Raw genomic sequence first — 14195 nt, 5'->3', positions numbered from 1 at the left:
CACTCAGTTGTGCCAACACAATTTGATTCTGGGAGAACAACCATTTCCCCCCTCACATAAAATGTCACATTTATCATTTATTATTATTTTTCAATGTTTATTTATTTTTGAGAGACAGAGAGAGACAGAGCACGAGCAGGGGAGAAGCAAAGAGAGACAGGGAGACACAGAATCCGAAGCAGGCTCCAGGCTCTGAGCTGTCAGCACAGAGCGTGACATGGGGCTCAAACTTAAAACTGTGAGATCATAACCTGAGCCAAAGTTGGATGCTTAACCGACTGAGCCATCCAGGCCCACTGTAACATTTATCATTTATTAATTCTCAAGTATATTTGTATTTATTTTTGGGTTTCCTATTCTTTCTCATTGACTGTTCAATCTGTTTTCATCTGGTACCAGCTTTGTTAGTTATCACCAGCTACTCAATATGTCTTAATATCTGGATCGCTGGATTCCTCAGCCCTGCTCATTATACTTCATTGATATTCTTTCTAGAGCAATTTTAGTGTCATTAAGTTTTTGTAAAAAAGAATCCTTTGGGTCTTTGAACTGTAGTTAAAAGTATTGAAAAATGTTATTACAACAGTATTTAGGTGCCCAACGTTGCCTGTCAATTAAAAAATTTGGGGAGGAAACTGTTAACTTGTATCTTCCTAAATAATAAGACAAATAATTCATATCATACATGCAATATTAAATTCTTCCAAGAACCATCTTCGATTCTGTGGAATAGTAACGTGGTAGGTGCTCTAAACTTCATGCTTTAGATGTGTGTTTATAAGTAGGCGGTGATACATCCCACTGTGCCTGTCCAGGTCTGCCTTTACAGATATTTAATGACCCCTTTCACTCTTATAAGTGTCCCAGTTTGACCAAACAAAATATATGGTTACCGTATGACAGACTAGCCCTCTGACAATATTAGTTACTGTTGCTTTAATCTCTTTAATGTACCAGTGGTTATCAAATTAGTTCAGGTATAGGACATCTGGCAATCATGGTGCACTTTAAAGAACATGAATATACTGCTTTAATTCTCCATTTGTAACACCTGAAAACAACTATCTGTTAGCAAATAGCTATTATTTGCATCTATGCATCTATGCCTCAAAAGTAACGTAAAAGCTTTCTTTATCCAGCAATACAGTACGCCAGCTGAGAAATCTCTCCCAATATAGCATATCTAAAACAATTGCTAGATTAAAAAATCATTTTAGGGGCGCCTGGGTGGCTCAATCAGTTAAGCGTCCGGCTTCAGCTCAGGTCATGATCTCACAGTTCGTGGGTTCGAGCCCCGTGTTGGGCTCTGTGCTGACAGCTAGCTCAGAGCCTGGAGGCTGTCTTCAGATCCTGTGTTTCCCTCTCTCTCTGACCCTCCCCTGCTCATGCGGTCTCTCTCTCTCTCTCTCAAAAAAAAAAACATTAAAAAAAATAAAAAAAAATCATTTTAATGTATGGCTACATTGAAGGAAAAACAGGTAAATTCCAGAGGAGTATGCTAACATTGGAGTTAACTGATCTCCCTGACCTATAGCCTAGTTTTGAAAGGGAAAACATGTAAGAAAAAAAATATTGGGTAGATCTTTCATAAATAGAAGATCTCAGAAGTGACCGAGATAAAATCGCTCTGCACGGAAGGGTGGTAGGGCTTGTATTGGTATCTCAGTCATTGTTCTTGACCACGCTGAAAAAATAGAAGGAAAAAAAAAAAAAGGCAACCTACTTTCAAGTTTGTATTCACTCAGATTTATTTTTTCAGATTTTCATTCACATGGATTTTAGGCCAGAATTTATGCCACTTTTGTGGTCCAGAAAAAGAAGCTTGAATATTTACTTTCAAGAGCTCCAGCTTGGTTGAGCCGCTAGGTACAGTACAGAAGCAAATATAAATGGCCTCTGGGCAAATCCACCTTCAACCTAGACCCAGAGGACATCAAAATTCCCAGGAACATATGGTTATTGACGAAGTCACTTACACAAGGACACAGATCCCATTAGTGAGAGTCAGCTGGAACAGCACATAACAGTATCGGAACCACAGACTAGAAAACCAAGCCAATATGCTGAGGAAGGGGGAAGGGAAAATGGAAAAGGTTTGGTTTTTAAAGCAGTGTTGAGCTGCATATCAAAATATGGATCAAGAAGATGTGGTATATATTCACGATGGAGTACTACATGGCAATGAGAGGGAATGACATATGGCCCTTCGTAGGAAAGTGGATGGACCTTGAGGGTGTCATGCTGAGTGAAGTAAGCCAGGCAGAGAAGGACAGAAACCATATGTTTGCACTCATAGGTCTAGCAGGAAAATAGGAGAGACCTAATGGAGAACCAGGGGGAACGGAGGAGGGAGAGAGAGTTGGGGAGAGAGAGGGACACAAAACTTGAGAGACTATTGAATGCTGAGAATGAACTGAGGGTTGGGGGGGAGCGGGGAGGGGGGAAGACAGGTGGTGGTGATGGTGGAGGGCACTTGAGGGGAAGAGCACTGGGTGTTGTATGGAAAACAATTTGACAACAAAATATTATGAAAAAAAACCAAAAACAACAACAAAAATATGTGAAATGCAGTTTAAGTACTTAGTCTGTAATATACACAGTAACGTGGGTGAGTCTTAGCATAATTTTACTGATTAAAAAAAAAAACCAGACCAAAAGAACAGAGTACTTATCAAATGATTTTATTTATTTGGAATTTTAGGAAATTCAAAGTAATCTTACAGAAAGTGGATCAGTATTTGCCTGGGGTCGGTGGGTTGAGTGGAGTGAGAGGGTGAATTGCCAAGGGGCATACTTGAATTGAAGTTTCTGTCCATATACCATGAAGAGATAAGATGTATACCACTTCCAGGATGGGAAGGTAGGGCCTAGTCATACCTCCTCTGTTCTCTCTTCTCCCTTGTGACTAGCTGGAACCCATGATCACCCACTCCCCAAAATGTAGATGAAAATAAGGATGAAGAGGATAATGAAGCAGGACATTGTATCCCTGAATGGCCAAATGAACTGGAGTTTAATGTGTCCCTCAAATGTTCCCCTAGACTATTATATGAGAAGAAAATCAGTTTGTCTCCTTTAAGACACTGAGTTATTATTGGGTATTTTTGTTACAGCAGCCTAGCCTTACCATATGGTTATTGAGTTGTAAATTTTAATGACATATTTTAATTTGAGGAATTCTTCTTCAAATCTTCTAGTCATTAAAAAAAATTAAATCCAAGTTAGTTAACATAGAGGGTAATAATGATTTCAAAAATAGAATTTAGTGATTCATCAACTACATATTATACCCAGTGCACATCCCAGCAAGGACCCTCCTTAGTGCCCGTCGCCCATCACCCATTGAGCCTATCTTCCCACCAATCACCCCACCAGCAACCCTCAGTTTGTTCTCTGTATTCAAGTCTCTTATGGTTTGGTTCCCTGTTTTTATCTTATTTTTGCTTCCTATCCCCTGTGTTCATCTCTTTTGTTTCTTAAATTCCACATATGAGTGAAATCATATATTTGCCTTTCTCTAACATTTTGCTTAACATAATACACTCTAGTTCCTTCTGTGTTGCTGCAAATGGCAAGATTTCATTCTTTTTGATCACTGAGTAATATCCCATTGCATACATATACCACATCTTCTTTATCCGGTCTTCAGTCGATGGACATTTGGGCTCTTCCCATACTTTGGCTATTGTCAGTAGTGCTGCTATAAACATTGGGAGGCATGTTCCCTTTCAAATCAGCATTTTTTAATCCTTTGGATAAATATCTAGTAGTGCAATTGCTAGTAGGGTAGCTCTACTTTTAGTTTTTTGAGGATCCACTATACTGTTTTCCAGAGTGGCTACACCAGTTTGCATTCCCACCAGCAGTGCCAAAGGGTTCATCTTTCTCTGCATCCTCACCAACATCTATTGTTGCTTGAGTTATTAATTTTTAGTCATTTTCATTGTATCTTGTTCTAATGTTTATTTTTTTTAACTCTCAACATCTACTTTAATGTAACTTATTGGTAATTGTCATATATTCTGTAGCTGATAATGCCAATATTTGAAGTTCTAGTTACAAAAAATGAAGTCCTAGTTCTTCTAAATTGATTATTTCTGCTAGCTCTAACTCATAGTGACTTGTTTACTCATGTATATTTTTTAAGTTGTGGATTTTTCATTATGGAATTAGTTGGCTGAAGTTTGTTTTTGGAAACTTTAAGAGATGTGAGTTAAGGATGACTTCCTTAGTGTGGATTTGCATATTCTTATATCTGGCATCAGGAGTGCTACCAATCATGTTGAACTTTAATTTCTCAGCTTACAGTTTCACTCACTACTCTATTAATACAAATTCAAATTCCAGTCCCATGTCTCTCATGGAGAGACATTAGAGCCATGTGTTTTTTTTTTTTCTTTACCTAGAGATGTAAGAAAGACAAATGCATTTTTATGTTGGTTTCCTTGGACAGAAAGAGGGTCCTAGTGTTTTCCTGAAGCTCTCAGGGTTCGCTCCCATTGTTTGCAATGGCAGACCCTCATTTCCCAGTACCTTACACACATTAACCAATGGGCCGGGGGATAGGGTTGTCACATAATATTCACACCGCTTAGTTATATTCGACTTTCAGATAAATAATGAAAATAATTTTTAGTATGAGTATGTCCCCTGCAATATATATATTTTTCACTTGAAACTCAAATTAATCTCGGTGTTCTCTATTTTTTATTATCTGAACTTCTTATCTGAATTTTGGTTTTCTTATCTTTCTGGTTTCAAGAATTTTTAATCCGTTTTCAAGACTTTTGACCTTGAAGATTTCATTAACTTTTTATAGGGCAGTAGCTGTTTTGCAGTGGGATATCTGTCTGAGAATATCTAGTCTACCCACTTTCTGCTTTAGGTACACAGGTACCTTCGGGTTGTACTTTATTCAGTTTTAGACCCCATCTTATACCTGAAGATGTTGCATATTTCTGAGTAAAATAAGCTCTTTTGATTTCAAAGAATAGTTATGCCAATTTAAGGAAATAAGTATTTATTTTCAGAAAATACCTTAGCCAGCCAGATCTAGAAACATTGGGTGTGTTTCCCAATATTCTGGGAACAGTGAAGCTGCAAGAGAGCCACTTTATCAATCTTATCATTTCAAACCTAACACAAATCTCCCAAACTCAATAAATTTTTGTATGCTAGGATCTCTCCTAATCACCACTTTGAGTTGGTTCAAATTGAGTGTGAAATTTTTCACCTCTACAGAACTGATGTTATGTCACAGAACAAATGAGAATATTTTAGATTTACTTAAAAAATTGCATTCTTGGGACACCTGGGTGGCTCAGTCGGTTAAGTGTCCGGCTTCGGCTCAGGTCATGATCTCACGGTTCGTGGGTTTGAGCCCCGTGTTGGGCTCTGTGCTGACAGCTAGCTCAGACCCTGGAGCCAGCTTCAGATTCTGTGTCTTCCTCTCTCTCTGACCCTCCCCTGCTTGCGCTGTCTCTCTCTGTCTCTCAAAAATAAATAAAAAAACATTAAAAATTTGCATTCTTAATTGCCTTAGGACTGAGGTTCTGGGCTCCAAGTCTGCCCCTCTTCATTTTTCAGTGGTGATCCATGAGCACCTGCCTCTCTGGAAAACTACTTCCACTCAAGATTGGAGCTAGAGCTGGATGTCAGTCAGAGCCTGAGGCAGTGCCAGATGATGCTGACCTCATTATTCCCCGGACCCCACTCAGGCTGCCTCTTGTGGCATCTCTGTTTCTGAATAGGTGTAGATTCAAGCTCTTCTCTATGTTCCCCAGTCTAGACAACAGAAGAAGAAGATAGTGTAATTAGTTTCAGTAATTTCCAGCACCACTATTATATAGTCTTTATGCTTAGATGCTTGCGGTTCTTGTCACTGTCACCGTGGGAAGAATTACCTGTGGCCTCTTCATTGGGATGGGAGTGGGAGGGAACTTAAGGTGAAGGTCATCTTGAGTGCCATGTGCTCTAGGGCACCCCCACATCCCTGACATACAGCATCGTTACAGCCTTTAAACTTCAGAGTTTTGTCAAAAGATCTGAGGAAGAGATGATCCCTGTCTCCTAAACGAGGCTATTTGAGTAGGAAAGTGCTGTAAGGAAATAAAATCTTGGTGAAGTGGGTGAGAGGTGCCTGGGAGTGGTTATTGTCCCTGAGCCGGGAGATGTTCCGTCTGCAGTAGAGGGCACTCGAAGTGAAAAATGTTAATTATTTTCTCCAGGGCAACTGACCCATTAGAGTCCTTGTAGCAAATCGACAGATTCCAGTTCCCTCGCTTCTCCTTGTGGCAATGTCAGCAATATGTGGCCAGCGCTGCCTGGTACAAGACTGTCTGCGCTGCATACTCTGGTCATAAAGACGCGGCAAACAAACTGCTCCCAGTTGAGATTTACAGCTGGAGTCAATAGCTCAGCCAGATTTATAGGCCAAGAGTGCTGGAGAATTAACAGAGGTGCTGTGGGGAGTATAGCGTTGTAGAAGAGAGAAAAGTTTTAGGGAGAAGAATCAGGCCTAGAAGGAAGGGATTCCTGCCAGAGAGTACCTGGAGGTATAAGAGATGGGGGTCTGCTATGTCACCCTTAACGTCATCAGAAATATATACACCTAAAGTCAGAAAAATATAGGACTCTCATGCATTATACGTGAGAAAATTAGTTTCCTAAAATAAAAATCCCTTATAGATATGTAATGTTAGTCCTATTTAAAATAGCTAACAAATTAGGATCATTACCTGTGAAACGTTATGTACTTAAGGAGTAGCATCTTTTGGGAGGCATATGCTACAGAATGCACACATTGAAAAATGTAGCCATTGGCTCTGTAGAAATGGCAAGATGTTAGCAGAAGCTAAAATTGAACTTTGGATGAGTTGTTTGAATCAGGTCAGGATGGTGTTTTTGTAGGTGTGTGTTGTCTACGTTATGATGATTAGGGTATGCAGCAGCTCTCTAGATGAATTCGCCTATACACAGTGTGGATTCCCTAGGACTTGGCCAAGGTAGAGGTGCTCATGCATAATGGCTGGGAATTGCAAAACATGAATTTTAAGATCTGGGAATCACTGGCCCAAATTGTGAATAAAATTAAATCCTTATCCAGATATCTGATGACGCTTCCAAACTATGAACACAAAGAAAAGATACTAAAAGAAACCAGAGGAAAAAAAATAACAATCTATAAAAGAAGGACAATTAAACTTTTGAAAGACTCTCAAAAGCTGGAGTGGAAACCAGAATAGAATAATATCTGTTGTGTCATGAGAGAAAATAACACTGGACTTAGCGTTTACCATGATAGACCTTCACTGGAGGGACCACCATATGATATGATAAGAACGAAATGGAACCCAGGACAGAGGGGGATACAAGATATAGTCTTCATCTAATAAATTAGTAAGCATGTGGGTAAACTGACTGTATCAAACAATAATAAAGATGTTGACTAGTTCACAAGGTGAAATTTCTCTGTCAAACCTTGCAAATGTTTTATTGATATAGACACTAGAGTGTAAACCTTAATCCTTAGCACAAATTCACAACCTCTCCCTTGAAATCAATAAACCCAAATAGTGGGGACCTCTAATAATCCTCAGGCATTTCTCATGTTCTAGCCTAAGAATGAGCTCACCCTCAGATCTTTAACCCAAAATACTCTTTCCTCTTCTGTGGTATCATCCCTGCTAACCTGATAGGGAATGTGGAATTGCCAGATTGTTGTAAGCACAGTGTTCTGCAGTGGTGGCTCGCTGATCCCAGGGCCTCTAGAAATGAAGTAAATGGACAGCCGAGTAAGGTGTTGCTTACATATATAGGAAGAAAAACTGGGGGTTTGCTGAGAAGACATGAGGACCCACGGTAGCGAGTCACAGCTTCTTACCAAGTTCCTAGAACAAAGGCAGTTTGCAGAACCAAAGACTCTCAACTGAGAACAACTGTAGCCATTTATCAAATTAATGATTCTTCCAGGCATGATTATAGACTGGGTCTGAGTTAACACTGATTCCCAGAGATCAGAAACACCCTTGAGTTTCATAGTTTAGAGTTTATGGAGATGACTGAGAGGCGGAATCTTGGCCTGAGCCTCAGCTTTATCTTGTGTTTCTTTACCTAGTTCCAGATTATTTAGTGAAAATAGGCTTTCTTTGTAACCATCAGAATCACCATGTTTGTTTTCTGCCCCAAGGAGTGGGAGCCATTATGGTTGGCAAGGCCCAGGGGAAGCCATTGGAGTCCCTCCCCCCTCAAGGGGCAATTGCAGAGGCCACCATTAACACCCTGGGAGCTGCAGTGGGTGCTCCTACTAGATTCAAGTTGAGGGTTCTTATCTTCTAGAGCCTGATGGTCTCCCAGAAGGGTAGCAGCTCCCACCCAAGTCTTTCAAACCAAGTTGATGACTGCATGAAATGTAGACAGCTTTCCTCCCAAATTCAATGAAAAAAGATATTGATTCTCATGCTTTAATCTTCATTCTTTTGTTCTTTATTTTCCTAGCTATCTTCTTTCTTTTGCTTGTTTAAGGCTACTTTTAAGCATTCTGATTAACTTCCTGTATTTCCTTCTTCCTTATTGGTGCCACTTTGTCACTGATTCTGAAGTGCCATCATCTGGCCATCCCACACCAGTATCCTGTTTTCCCCCTTGGAAATCAGGAACTCCATGCCATTGCATCATACTGCACAGTCATTTCCAGCCTCAGCCTCAGAGGACAGTCACCACAGAGCTCTTCAAGATGCAGGTCCCCCTTCAAAAAGACGTTTTTTGAACTGGTGAAGGAGTGTCCTCTGGTCTTCCGAGGAGGGTATGACAAAGATGGTTGAGCAGGTTGCCCATTAATAGATTCATTCCAATTGACCTCTTCCGCTAAGACATTGGACTCTGTTTTTCATAAGGGTGTCAAGAAAGTAACAGCCAAACTGCTACCACCCATAGGTCCGAAAAGATGAGTGGACTGAGCTCCCACCAGAGAACATATGAAAAAGCCACCTGAGAGCAGCAGTGAGCTTGAGTTGAGGGATACAGAAAGCTGGAGGCGTCTCAGCTCTAGCTGAGGAGAGAACCGAGGGAGGACTACCTCCGGGTGACTCTCCTCCCTCCCCCCCTCCCCTCCACTTTTCTCCCAGAGGTTCCGTTTGTCAGACCCAACCAGGGAAAGAGGCCTGGAGCCGTGCTGATGCAGAACGTACAGGTTAACTTCTGAGGCAAAGGGAAGTAAGTGTGGGGAGAAAGGGAAAGAGGAGATACAGAAGCGTAGAGAGACTTTTTTAGTTTCCTCTCAGCTGAAAAAAGGTAGAGATTCATAAATTTGCTGTTTTTGTAGAAATAAAAAAAACTACATCTCTTTCAATGTGGCAGAAATGTGTATATGTAAAAATGAGCTGAACTAAAAAGAGAATGAAAACCCACATACAAAGAAGGACACACCAAACAAAATCCTTGTCAAGAGGTCAGATACATTAACCCAGATAAGAACATAGCAGAGTCAGATTCTCAGAACATGACAGTCTGGTTTTTACTTAGTACCTGTCGGCTGTAAATGCTGTCCCCCCCACATTTGCATGGGGCACTGATTCACGTCAGGCAGGTCTCTGCTTGAATTAATTTTCTCACCTCAGAGACCATCCGAGACCAAACTATCTAAAGTTGAGACTTTTCAGGCCTTTCCTTTTTCTTTTTTTTGTAAACCATCCTCTAACCAAAGCTGTATTAATATTTGTCTTGCTTACTTTCTTGTTTGTATATTTCACTACCATATAAACTTATAAGCTTTACGAAGGGATGGCATTGTTCTTTCAATTCTATATCCTTCATGCCTAGGACAGTGCCTGGAACAAAGTAAATCCATTTCCCCCCCTCCCCCAAATGAACACATAGTGAATTGCTGGAAGCCTAATCTCAGAAGCTCAGGTCTCCTTGTCATATCTTAAGCTAGGCACTTTGCAAAGGCAGCCGTTTTCTAGGTTTTCTGGGTATTATTTTCTGCTCTCTCAGACTAGCACACAATCAAAATTTGGAAACTTCCGTAAACTTGACCAATTCTTTGATAGACACAAACAGCTAAAGCTTAGTAAGAAAGAAATACTGAACCCAACTAGTTCTATATCTATTAAAGAAATCGAATTTGCTTTAAAAATCTTTCCACCAAACAAACAAAACACCTCTAGGCCCAGACGTTTTCATTGGTGAACTCAACAAAGCTTTAAAGGAAGAGATAATACCAATTCTGCACAATCTCTTCCAGAATAAAAAAAACAAAAAAAGGAGAAAATACTTCCTAACTCCTCTTGAAAGGCTAAAATGCCCTAATATCAAAACCAGACAAAGATACTATAAAAAAGAAAACCACAAACATACACATAGACATAAAATCTTCAAGAAAACATTAACAAATCAAATATTTTACTTATATTTGTACCTCCAGTATCTATGATAGTGCCTGATACCTAGTAGGTCTTTGGTAAATTATCACTTAATGACATTGAACAAAATCAATTTTTGAGCAAAATGTTTAGGACAAAGAAGCGTTGGCTCTGCTTTTGGAGTTAAAAATAAATTAACAAAAAAATTTTGACCTGAGAGTCATTGTTTCTTTTAAACTTTTGAAATGGCACCTCTTTATAACAGATGATCTCTTTATTCATCTCACTTTACGTTGTCTTAGATGGGGCAAGATCACTGACATTTACTGAGGAATTTCCATATGGCCAGTGTTGCGCTGATGATTTAACACCATCCTCTTATTTTAATCTTTATAATGGTTAATAACCCCAAGAAGAAATGGGGGCTTAGTAAACTTTCCAACAAGTCAGAACTAGTAAGTGGCTTGGTAAGGAAAGGAATCGGGCCTGAAGGCATATAAATATCGAAAGCCGCTTATCAAATACTGTGCTTCTCATAGGAAAGTACTCTTAACTGGGGTGTGAAAACTGGAATAGCTGTGGGTGAGGAAAGAGGAAAGAGGATCCCTGGACTCCAAATCTCCAAGGGGTTAGGAAACAGTTCCGGGCTGGTCCCGATTTGCATTGTGCTCTGCTGCCACCTGCTGGTCCTCCATGGGAAGGCAAGAAGTAGCTTCACTGTCAGCTCACACCTGCAAGGTGGCTATAGTGTCCCCTGCAGTTCTTCTGAAGGAGCTTGTTTTAGACTCTTGGCTTGTCTCTTTGGGTGTCTCTGAAAAGTTCTGGTAAAGGACCTCAGAGTGTCAAGTTCCAGTCCACCAACAGGATGCAGGCAGAGCGGCTTCTCCCCTGGGTCCTTGGGACCTCTGATATAAAGGATGAGGCACCTGGCTAACAGTCCCATTTTAATTTCAGCTCAGGTCATGATCTGATGGTTAGTGGATTCGAGCCCCACATCGGGCTTTGTGCTGACAAAAGGTCGAGGCCGCTTGGAATTTTCTCTCTCTTTGCTCTCTCTGCCCCTCCCTTGTTCATAGTGCGCTTCCCCTCTCTCTTTCTCTCTCTCTTTCTCTTATAAATAAACTTTAAAAACAATAAAGGGGTGGATGGTTCATATGGAGGCCTTGCTGTGACTGACTGTTGCCCAGTGAGCATTTTTCAAATGAGAGGGTTTTTAAAAATTTTCTTCCTTCTTCTCCCTTCACCAAACCTCCCCCCTCCAGCTCCCCTTGCCACCCCAGTCTCTTGCAAAATGCTTGTCCCCTGCAGTCCACCCATTTGGAACACACTAAGAGCCTGAAATAGTCCCAAGGATGTGGGGCCTTCCCACTGGCTAAACCTAGGACTCCCCTGGCTAAAACTCTGCACATGGAGTTGCTCAAGAGAAAGCCCCCTCATTTGGGGTGTGTGAACCACTAGAGTCTGCAAGCACCTGACCTGCTTATTCTAGACCCTCAGTTGGGTGGGTCGTCAAAGTCAGACTCCAAACTGTTCAAGGAAGTTATGGAAATGGTTAATGGAAACCATGCAGTAACGGCTTCAGAAGACAGCTCCTTATTTTTTCCCCTGAAATCTGGGGAATACATATATTCACACATATGCCAAGAATACAAAATTTCTGATAAAAGACCAGATATCAAACAGTATTTATCTGATGGTGAGGAGAATATTTTTCTATGGGGAACATTGATTACTGGTGTAATATTTTGTAACTTAAAAAAAAATTCCTAAGCAGAGACCTACATTCCTGGACTTTTTGACTGTGGGATGTGGGTGGAGGATGGAGGTGGGTGTCCCAGGCAGGGAACGGGAGGGCAGAAAAGGGCAGCTCTGTTTCATGACGGCAGCTCCCTCATATCAGCAGTCTGGAGACAGGGGCATTAGTCTGGTCTCCCTAATGCCATCGCTTTGCTGGGCTGGCATGCTGCTGGCTGCAGAGTCCGGAGACCTGGCACTGTGCTCATGTCCCTACCTGCCCTCCCCCACGGTCTCCTGCCCCGACATCTGTCCCTAGTCCTCCTTCCTCATGGTAATTTCCCAGCTCTCACTGCAACCTCTTTTTCCATTGCCTTGAGAAATGATCTCAAGCAAGTGTCTAGAAACAGACAATACTTTTCAAAACTCTGCGCTATGCCACCTCACTTTTGTGAAAGATCAGTGTTAGTATCTGTTTTTGAAAACCGAAGGAAATCCAAAGAGGGTATTTGCTTCTATGAAAGAAAAAAAAAAGGTGAAAAGTGAAAATAGCCGTCAGGATATATTTTGCAGCCAGCCTGAACGGAGGCGGTGTGCGCCCTGAGCAGGGAGAGTGGCGCCACCAAGCGCCTTCCGTCAGAACTACACTTGGAATCTCAGTGTCAAGCCGCCATAGCTTTGAACCGTCTGTGAGCATCTTTATCTCCATTGATTCTGTGCGTCTCTTGGCAAGATGTGTCCTGATGTATCCGAAAAGCCTATTGGAGGTTATTTTTGGGGTCTGGGAGAGCTCGAAGCTTCTTTCATAAAAATTAATGGTTATTGCTTCTTTGCTTTATTCTATTTTGTTTTAGAAAGGTTTTCATAGGAGCGTTATACTTTCAGATAGTGGGGAAAACCTGTGTCAGTTTAGTATTAAGTCAAGGGAGGGAAGCGCGGAGCACAAGGACTTTTTTTTTTTTTTTTGCCATTGGAGAGGCTTGTTTATATCAACGCTTTTTTAAGTTTATTTATTTTGAGAGAGTGAGTGCACAAGCAGGGGAGAGGTAGAGAGAGAGGGAGAGAGACAGAATCCCAGGCAGGCTCTACACTGTAAGTACAGAGCCTCGCTCCGGGCTGGATCTCACCAACCATGAGATCATGACCCGAGCAGAAACCAAGAGTCATACACTTAACTGACTGAGCCACTCACATGCCCCTGGATGTCAACGTTTAAGACTTATTAACTTGAAAAAAAAAAAGACTTATTAATCGTACGGTTTAACTTGAGCTGAGAAGAGCTAAAATGTAGGTTCTCCCCATTAGCCACTGAAACACCACCTTAGTGAAATCAAACTCAACTTCTCCCGACTTCCAATGAACACTCTCTGCCTCCTCTTTCTGAAATCCGGGCCACTACCCTTCTAGAAACCTATGCATAAAATCTAGGAGTTCCCTCTTTTTAAGCTTATTTATTTATTTTGAGAGAGAGAAAGAGAGAGAGAAAAAAAGAGAGTGAAAGCAAGTGGGGAAGGGGCAGAAAGAGAGAGGGAGACAGAAAATCCCAGGCAGGCTCCCTGCCGCTAGCACAGAGACTGACATGGGACTTGAACCCACGAAACCACGAGATTATGACCTGAGCTAAAACCAAGAGTCTGATGCTTAGGCGGAGTGAGTCACCCAGGCGCCCTCTGGGAGTTACTTTCGACTCTTCTCCTCATCTAAACAAGTGTCCAGTGCTGAAGCTTCTATCTCTAGGACTATCTTCTTTCTTTCCCCCTCTGGCTTCCCTGCTCCGTCTGTTGCTTCTGCTCATCCCACAGCACTAGCCTCCTAAGCTGTTTTGAGTCCCTCGTCTTCCCTCGGCTCATCCATCTGACTCATAGATGCCTTTTTCATTTGTCTGAGGGCTAGTTTTGGCTGTTCCTGCTATAAGCCTTCACAGGTAATCCAACATTGACCACATAAAATCTGAATTCCAGAATTGGGCATGTAAGGCCCTCCGAAATCTCATCCCAGGCTTATTGCCTGCCACTCCCCTCCTGGAAACCTAGTCATCAGCCAAAGGTGCCTCTTGTTTCCCTGGGGCTCCAGAGGTGTGTGACACACAATGCCTGCTCC

This window comes from Suricata suricatta, chromosome 8, assembly GCF_006229205.1.
Source record: "Suricata suricatta isolate VVHF042 chromosome 8, meerkat_22Aug2017_6uvM2_HiC, whole genome shotgun sequence".
Lineage (NCBI taxonomy): Eukaryota > Metazoa > Chordata > Mammalia > Carnivora > Herpestidae > Suricata > Suricata suricatta.
This window is presented reverse-complemented; position numbering follows the sequence as displayed.